Raw genomic sequence first — 9,944 nt, 5'->3', positions numbered from 1 at the left:
TCTTAGACTTGAGTTCCACTTTTTTTTTTGGTCCACTTCAGACTTAGCGCAAGAGGAAAATTAGGTTTGAATGGGTTGGAAGTCGAGTTTGTTAAACTTGATTTTCAAAAACAATCTAACTAACTAAAATGTTTTATTCGCATGTCATGTACCAAAAATTTTTCTAAAAATCTATTATTTGGCAAATTTTGCCAATATATATATATATATATATTGCATGCTTAATCGTGTTCTTCGTGATGCCGCGACATCACATCAAACAAACCCCTCAGTAGATAAGAGTACGAAGGTGGAGGTTTGAATTGGTAAAAGTTATAGAGGGGATCGGAATTCGAATTTCTTTAAGAAGAGAGATGTAGCCCGAGTTTCTTGGCGAGCATAGAAGCTATTATATATATTGTTGAGATTAGTATAAAGCAATGCTAGAAAGCTCCTGAATATATATCTCTTTTCCCTTATTAATTTCTTTTGAGTAGTAGAAATGGCTAGCTGATAAGAATGAACAAAATTTTCATCTAAGATATCATTTTTGTGAACTTAAATTGCAGATGCATTGGAGCGCAGAATTTAAATTAGGAACACTGTTTAGTATTAAGTTACTACGTGCTGAGGTTGGATACAAAGTCAATGGTACAACAGAAAGGGCTTCCTGTGAATAAGGCAAAATGCTCAAGCTTGCTTTGTATCTGCTAAAAAGCAATGTAAAGCAAGGAAGAAGAAATAGAAGAAAAACAGAGAGAGATTGAAGAGAGTCTTTGATGAAGAAAATTCTGTTCTCATTGATTGATTGAATCAGATACAATATCCAATCAATATGTAATTGTAACCACCTCCGTAGAGTGTGGAACAAATCTAACCAACCCACATTCAATGCTACCAGATCTTGACACGTGGACATAAAACAATACCAGACTCATCCTTACTTAACTACCCTATGCTACCTGTAGTTTAACTCTTATGTGAACTATCCTACAGGTCGTTTACCAGCAGCCTTATCACCAATTGTGTCAGCACCCTCAACCACTGTAGCATCAGTAGCATGTGATGTAGCATGTGCCTTCACATCTTCTGCGCTCCATATCCACTCTCCATTGTCATCACGTGGGAAGGAACTCAATTGAGGGCAGTCTTCTTTCTCCGCATATTTTAATTTTGGAAACAGTTGTTGCTGCAGCTCTGGCCAATCCATCTTCAATTCACTCAAGGACTTCAAGCGTAGACATTCCACGGCCCATGAGTGATCCTCTTGATCCCCCGGAAGCTGCAGGTCAGATAGTTTTCCTCCTCTTATGTAGAGCTTCTTTAGTTTCTTCAGGTTTAAGCGCCTAAGCCAGTCAGGCATCCTCGAATCATGGAAATTCTGGAGGCCTAGTTTGTGTAAATCAACAGGGTGTGATGTAGGCCTTGGAGTAGTGAGCGTTGATTTTCCCCGGCTCAAAATTTTATGGATTTTTGCCAATCCCACATTTGTAGTTGTGGAAGTGGTTGCATTGTAGATAGATGACCAGGCTACTGATAAAGAACGGAGGTTTCCAAATTGTGGTAAAGAAAGCAGATCTTGCTCAGCATCTTCAGTTTTGTCTACATGAATGCTCAACTTCTTCAAATGTTGCAGTACCGCCAAATGAGCAAGCTTGCAGTAGTGGCCTCTAGATCTTTGTGTACCAATTACAAACCCTTTAAGGACTCGGAGTTCTGAGAGACAAGTGAGTCCCTTGGGCATGTGACTAATCAAGTAACACTCAGACATGTCTAAGTGTGTCAGCTGCTTGAGTGAGCCTATTCCATCAGGAAGTTTCTCTAAATTATCACAGCCACTGAGGTTCAGTATCCTTAGACTACTTAGCTTGCAAATTGAATTTGGAAGCTCAGTAATTCCGGAGATTCCCCTAAGGCTAAAGTACCTCTAAGCCTTTTCATTTTCTTCAATCCTTTCAAGAACTCAGTGTCCTCTACTTCAACAAGTTGCTTAGCAGAGGCCTTCCACCTTCCCAGCTGTAGAACTTTTAAGTTCTTCATCTTTGAAAAACTGTCCACCCTGAAACTAAGATAAGGCTCATTTACATTAAACAATGTTACAATCTTATCTCGCCGTAAATAATGATAAATATAAGTCAAATTGTGAAGCGAAGACCCTTCTTCAGTTTTCACTAGGAACAACCTCTTAAAATCAGCTGTGGGATTTCCCCTTTGATCAAAACTGACAAAATCATTTTCCTCCGCAAGCTTAATTATGGCAGCACGAATTGTAGGATGCATCTTGCAATTTTCTGAGTTCTGTCTAAGCTTTTTGTGAACAGGTTCAATGATGCGGTTCTTGATGAAGTCTTTGAAGTACTCATTACCAGTCTCCTCTGCAGTCTTACCGTCACTATTCTGTGAGTCTATAAATTCCTCGCCAACCCACCAATGGATCAAAACTTTCTTCTTTATGATTGCATTTTCAGGGAACACAGAGAAACATAGCAAACACGATTTTTTTTTTTTTATCTAGATCATTGTACAACCTCTCAATTTTGTACGTAGTTGAGATATCAGGATTGATGTAGTAATTTCTAATAGAAAAGCTGGAACGATGAAGGCTTGCAGAATGCAAACTATCTTGAGAGAGCTGTGGGGATGAACAAATTTGGTTCTTTAACTCCGAGACAACTATCTGGATTCTCTTAAGCTTGTTTATTCTGGGAGAATTTTCTGGTGCTTCTGTTCTTTCTTTGAAGGCATCGTCCAAGCCTTGGAGAATCAATCGTTGGATTTCTTCATTGACGCAGTCTGCTGAATCCTTCAGTTTATGACAAGCCTTGTTGATGTACTTGAGGTCTTTCTGGATCTCCTCAAATGTTGCATGCTGATCATAATCCATGTTGATCCTGCTGCTGCTGTTGTCTCGGCTTCCATTCGATTCTTTAGGAGGAAGGAGTTGCTTTATCTTGGATAAATGGCATTGAAATTCCGGCATGATGACATCGTTGAATATATGGAAAGGTGTTTTTTTGTTGGAGTTTAAGTATGCAAGAAGATCAAGAGATACGTAAGATGACTCAAATGAACAAATGGAACAAGTATGTCTCGGTGTGGTTGTCATTGATAACAGGTTATTGCACTATTTGTGTACAAGAAAATAATGAGCTAAAAAAAAAAAAAAAAAAAAAAAAAAAACTCTGATGGACTAGAAGATATGGAATAATGATACAACTAAATGAAAGAGAAAAATAAGCCGAGAGCCTTGGGAGATGGGAGGAAAGATTGAAGATGAGCTAGCTGGCTTTTGATTGACCGGAAATGGTGAACACAAAAAATGACCCAAAATCCATTCCCTGAGAGGAGAAGAAATGGCACAGAAAATGACTAAAATTTAGAGAGAGACAAACCCAGAGGGTGCTATCCCGTATAATTATTGACCCACCATGAACCTGACCTGTAAACGTGTTTCACACTGTCACTTTTTTTTTTTTTTTTTTTTTTCATAGACACTCAGGAATATTTTTTTCTTCATGAGATTGAGGCTTGAAGGTTTTACTTTAGTGCACCTTAGATTGTGTAACCTTTAGATTTATACATTACGTACTCTGTATTTAATTTTTATTTATGAGTATTTTTGTTTAAATATTTTCTTATTCGTATTGAAGAGAAGACAAAGATAATAGCATCAAATTTCTTATTTATTTCTGGTATGTAAAAAACGAGTGTCATACTGTGTTGACCCGACTCTCAAAAATTGGGCAAGGTCATAAGTTTTGCAACCATTTAAAATGATCATTTTCTGACCCAAACCCAGTCGACCTCACCTAATTTTCAACCTCACCTAATTTTCAAGTCTAGGCAGAATTAGACATGGCAAAACGGGTCAGAATTTTCTGACCCGACCCAATTCGACCCGAACCTGATTTTTTTTATCCGAAGCAAAACGGGTTGACCCGTGACCCGATCCGTATTTTTTGCGGGTCAACCCGACCCGACCAGCGACCCGATCCAAACCCGAACCATTTTTTTTTAAACTTTTTTTTTTGGTAAAAAAAATAGTAAAACTAAGACAATATTGGTTTAATTGTTTATTGTGAACTTTAAGGAAACAATTGATACATTTACATAACTATATGCAAATTAATTGAAAGATTAATGGTTGAACATTCTGTAATGAGTGAATATTTTTAGATATCAAATAGTAAAGTACATGTCAAGATAATCTGGTTACAGTAGAGTTAAAAATATAGATTTAAAATTGTAGACATGTAAGAAATATTCACAAGTGTGAAAATAGTGAAGCTAAAGTATCAAATTAGCATAAATTATGAATACTTAGACCTATTTTTTAATAATTTATGTCCAAAATAAACAGCTTTTCAAAATAAATTATGATATATCCTAGAGTGTGTGTTGCTTAACAATAATATGATATTTATAAAAGAGACCATGTATAAATAAGTAAGCAATCAAATTTTAAAGTACATCTCAAATTGAAATAGAGTGTCAACCACAACTGATAATAGATTATAAAATTAATTTTCAAGATTGTAAATTTCTTATATATTTTTATTCTTTATCAAATGAGTTATCCAATAAGTCATTTGTAATTTTGTTTTATATTTGGAATGTTGATATTGTGCAGAAATAAAACTTGTGTATTTGTTTTACTTATCTTTGTGTTATTTTGTTTTAGATAGTAATGTTAGGATTTGTATAATTTTAAAATTGTTGAATAAGTATTAATAAGTTTAATTGAGTTCATTCTTGATATAAGTGGTCAATTCAAAATAATGCATTTTACATTAAGTAATTTGTTGCATAACTTTCCAAATGACAGATACATGTTGTTTTCTATATAAAAATTAAATAAAAAAAAATTCATGTGAAAATACGGGTCAACCCGACCCGACCCGCAACCTGATTGACTCGAACCCGATTTTGACCTGCTTAAAGTGACCCGTTTTTGACCCGTGACCCGTTTGACCCGTAACCCGATTGACCCGACCCGAACCCGACCCGCCCCGCCCGTTTTGCCATGTCTAGGTAGAATCATCGTGGGTTTAGATCTACGTTCACGTTTCACATTTTGTGCAAATGTGTATTTTACCTTTTTTTCTGCACGCATTTAGCTCAACAAAACTGAAGGTGCAGCTACTGTTCATGCACTGTTCATGAACAGTAGCAGCACTATTTGACTTTTCAACTCATTTTCAATCAAATTAGTGAGTCTTGTGCACTATTTACAGAACCCACAAACTTCACTATTCAGCAACTTTTTCATTAAAAATTAGTCTCACGGTACTATTCACACATTTAAAAATTATTTTGCTACAGTGTTTTCAGTTTTTAGTTTTCAATTTTGAGTAAAATAAGTTGTATCCAAACGGATCCTAAAAGTATATGATTAAATCCCCAAAAGAATATCCATAAGGAAAACTTTAAGAGAAAATAATTTGCTTGAAATTTAATTGATAATTTATATCAATTTTATTTCATGAATTGAGCTTAGAAGCCAATCTAAATACTTAAAATTTAAAGGCACATTTGGTACACTGGATGAAGATTACAGTAGAAATGGTAATTTTTATTACTAAAAATAAGCCCCCAGGGGGGGGGGGGGCAGTTTAGGGTAGGGGGAAGGGTTTGAATTGTAGAGTTAATAATTTTTCTTCATTTTAAATAAGAGTAATGTTACAGTTACAAACTATTTTACAACATTTTTACAATTTATTGTTGTTGCTAATTTTACTTAAAAAAATAGCTATATATAAGGAATGACAATTCTCTATAATAAAAACATAACCTTACAAAATAAGTAAATTATAAAAATAATTATTACATTACAGTACCTATTATAATCTACCAAACATGCCCTAAATTTTTATAATTTCAATCCCATTTTTGCCAAAAGTTACATGGCTCATTCAATACCATGCCAATATTAACATTCCTATGTGTGTTAGTGAGGCAATTATTTTTGACATGTTACTAATTCATGGCTTAAGTCTCTAGTGGCTTTACTGATCAGCTCAATATTCTTACCATTGAGAAGAATATAATGTTCGTATAGATCAGGATCTGATGTAGAATGGATAACACAAACTTCACTTGAATAGAAAGACCATCAAATTTCAGCACGCAGAAAAATCAGGAAGTAAATAAGTCCTAGTGGAAATCACCGTCCGGAACCAATAATGGAATCACGTGAGTGACCTGAAGTGAATCATCACAAGGATCAATAATCATTGCCTTCGGACATGATTTAAGACGCAATTTAGGCAAATTCCTTAATTTAGGCCTTTAATTAATTTTTTTTTTTCTATTTATAGTAATTCTTCTTCTCATTATAGCGTTTTATTATTATTATTTTTTTTATTGATAAAATTTTACTTTAGCCTAATCTAAGTGTATATGTGTGTGAAACTCTCTTTTGGAGATTTGAACCTCAGCTCTTGCCTTCAACACCTTACAAACATTTATAGTTGTAAAGTGATCAGTGCACCAAAGGTGCACGGTGGTTGTCATTATAGGTTTTAATTCAAAAGTAAGAATAATGTTCAATCTGTTCCAAGACATCTCCTATAGTCCATAAGATTTGATTTTGCAATTTTCTTTTTCTTTTTCTTTTTCTTTTTTTTGGGGGGTGGGGGGGGGGGGGGTGGGGGGGGGGGGGTGGAATTATTCCCATTTTCTAGCCTAATTTCATGCCTAAAACAAATTGAGGATTTTAGTGTCTCTCAGCCACCTTAGGAATGCAGTTGATAGCCTAGAATTCCTTTTCCCGTTTAGGAGCATTCTAGCCTCTAAGGCAATTTGGTTTTTTCATTAATAAAATTGTATAGATAGTTTTCTCCTCTACTTTCGGGTGCTTTCAAAGTTATTCTTGTGGATTTAAGGATTATCGTCTTGAAGTATAAATGTTTTGTTACGATTCTTGTGGCTTTTCTTCTGCATCAAGATTCGTTTTGCTTGGAAGAAGTGTTGGCTCAATGCATGAGGCAAGTAGGCAACCACCTAAGGCCCCCAAATTTTTATCAATAGAGATATCCTTGTACCAGTGAGAGTATTAATTAAGCCCCAAAGATTCACAAATAAACAAAAGTAATTTTTTTATCAAAGAAGAACAAAAAAAGAATTTTTTTTTTCATTGGATATGACAATAATTGTTCGTTTTTCTCAGTTTTAGAGTATATAACTCACTTATTTCCCACGCACAAATATTGAAAGAACTCATTAATCTCCTACTAGTAAATAAATTTATGCTCAATTTGTTTTAGAGATTTTAAATATATAATTTTATTAAAATTTTAAGTCATAATTTTTTTAGTATTTGGTTGCTTCACTCAATAAATAGTGTTTATATTAGTTGTAAAGTCATTGAGCAATACAGTGGATTCATTTTAATTTGTAATTTAGCATAAAAAAAAAATAGATTTTAAATGAAAAAATATATATATCAAAAGTTAAACAAATCTTCTATTAATATTCAAAATATAATAATATGCTTTACTTAAAGTATTCACCTTAAGCCCCATAATACCTTGAACCAGCCTTACTTGAGACCTTACTCAATAGAGTATTTTACTTTGCTCTCGCTTGTCCTTAATCCTTATCAACAGTTAGTGGGAAATAATTGAGTTTTGACCTTTAAGGGGTGTTTCGGTACAAATATTTATTTTTGAGTTAACATGATCGACTACATGATTGTTTTGTAAAACATTGCTTCTGTGTGCATAGTAAAAACATTTCTCAACGTAAATCCTTGACTTCGAGTATTAACTCTCAATGCGATACAAGAAAGGTGAAAGTTCCCCTCTATGTGGGAGCCCACCAATAACTACCATTCAATGCTCTTCTTAAAGAATAGCGGTTATTAGTTATTAGCATAGTTGTCAATTTTAGCATATCATAAGTGTTCATAAATTATACGATACAATGTTTGTATCGTATCGTAAACCATATTTATCGTAAGATACATCAAAAAAAAGCTTTAAATGAGAATTTTTTTGTTAAAATTTGTACATTTATTTGAATCTAACAAGTTGTTAGATTTGTTTTTATCACAAAATTATTAGGTTACTTAATTTAGCCTAATTAAATAACATATTCATAAGTTTTTTTTTTCCTCTCTTTCTCCTACAAAATTTGGACTACACATTACGCACTTACACAGTTACACTTCACTTTAATATTTGCAAATTTAATTTTTCTATACTATGAATAAGATATTAATTGACAAAATAAATAATTTTTATTTTTGTCATTTGTGTTATAAGTCCAAGAAACTAGAATGCCAAGAAGAAATTCTTTTATAAAAAAAAAAAAATTATTAAAATAAATAAGAACAAGAGGATATAGTAAATGTTAACAAGATGAAGAAAATTTTAATAAAGAAATAAGTTTGCAAAATGATTAATATGATGATAGTATTGACTTAAATGCGGTTAATTAGGCAATATGATGAATATGATGAAAATAAATTATTATTTTTGGGTCATTTGTAATATATTATCACTTTTGAATTTAAGCAATTTGAAATTGTATGTTATAAGCACATGGTAATTTGATTTATTTAGTTAGTTTATTAAATATTATTACATAAGTGATGAATAAATTAGTCATTAGTTGAATATATTCAAAATTTATATTGAATATACCCTTTATATATATATATATATATAATGTTTTTGTAAATTTTATTAAATGTTTGTATATTTTACTATACATGATAGTATTCGATATATGATACGATTTACGTTTAGACAACTATAGTTATTACCATCTTTCTTTTTGCTTAATAAAGTTACCATCTTAATTGAGCTTGTGGGTTGTGAGTCTTGTGACTTGTGAGCTCACTTGGTAATATCGATAAGCTTACTTGGTTGATTTATGGATCATTAATAGTGTTGCGGACATAATCATATTCGAATTGTGTCCACGAAAAACTATATAGATTGATTTATTATGGATCAAACTGAAAACCACATAACTAAAAGTTGTTTAATAAATAAATAATATGAACATGACTGTTGTAGGAAAGCACCTTTGGATAGCACTCCCACCTCAATATTGATTGTGAAAATACTATGACTATAGAAAGCTCTCGAAGAAATAAACAATAGGAACGAAGCAAACCTAAAATCTGAAAATAAAAAACACACACAAACAAAAGAACACCGAGAATTTACGTGATTCAACTTTTGGCCTACATCCATAGGCAACAACGAAGAAATTCTACTAATCAAATTATGGAAATATACAAGTTGGAGTATCAATACTCTCATACACACCCAATAGCTCTCTCACAAATACAAGGAATAGAGAAAACCTTGCACCCTATTCTAAACTAGAGAACTCTCATAAATATGTGACAACCAATCTCTATTTTTTTTTTCTCCTTTTAAATTGCCAAAGCACCCATGACTTTTGAGTGGAGTTGTAGTGTACCTCTGTATTATAACCCATTTTCCTCTTCCTTGCGTGTGTGTTTGTTTCTCAAAAATGAATAAATAAATAAATAAAAAATTGCCGAAGCACCTTCCCCCTTATATAGGATATCAAGTCGGCAAAAGATACAATTCCTTCAAGAACTAGAATTTTATTCCATGAAACTTCCCTATGTCCACGTGCAAACAAGGTAGTTGATACCGTACCGGCCGGTACATACCGTACCGGCTGCATACCGGTATCGAAACATCAACGTTTCGTACCGGTTTAAATACCGGCCGTACCGGCCGTGCCGGCCAATTTCGGGCAATACCGGGCGTACCGGCCGGTACAGAAAACAATTTTTTTTTTTTTTTTTTTAAGTTTTGTAATTTTTAAATTTTTTTTAGGGCAGAATGGTAACTTATTTGTATTAACTTATTAGTATTATTTGTTTTCTTAGTATGCAATGATAACTTTTAAGTTTTCTATTTTTTATATTGTGTTTTTTCTTTTTCTTTTAATTGATACTAAAGTATAGAATCATGAAT

The sequence above is a fragment of the Quercus suber genome, unplaced genomic scaffold (assembly GCF_002906115.3).
Source record: "Quercus suber isolate HL8 unplaced genomic scaffold, Cork oak 2.0 scaffold_618, whole genome shotgun sequence".
NCBI lineage: Eukaryota > Viridiplantae > Streptophyta > Magnoliopsida > Fagales > Fagaceae > Quercus > Quercus suber.
The sequence above is the reverse complement of the archived record's forward strand: the minus strand, read 5'-3'. Positions refer to the sequence as shown.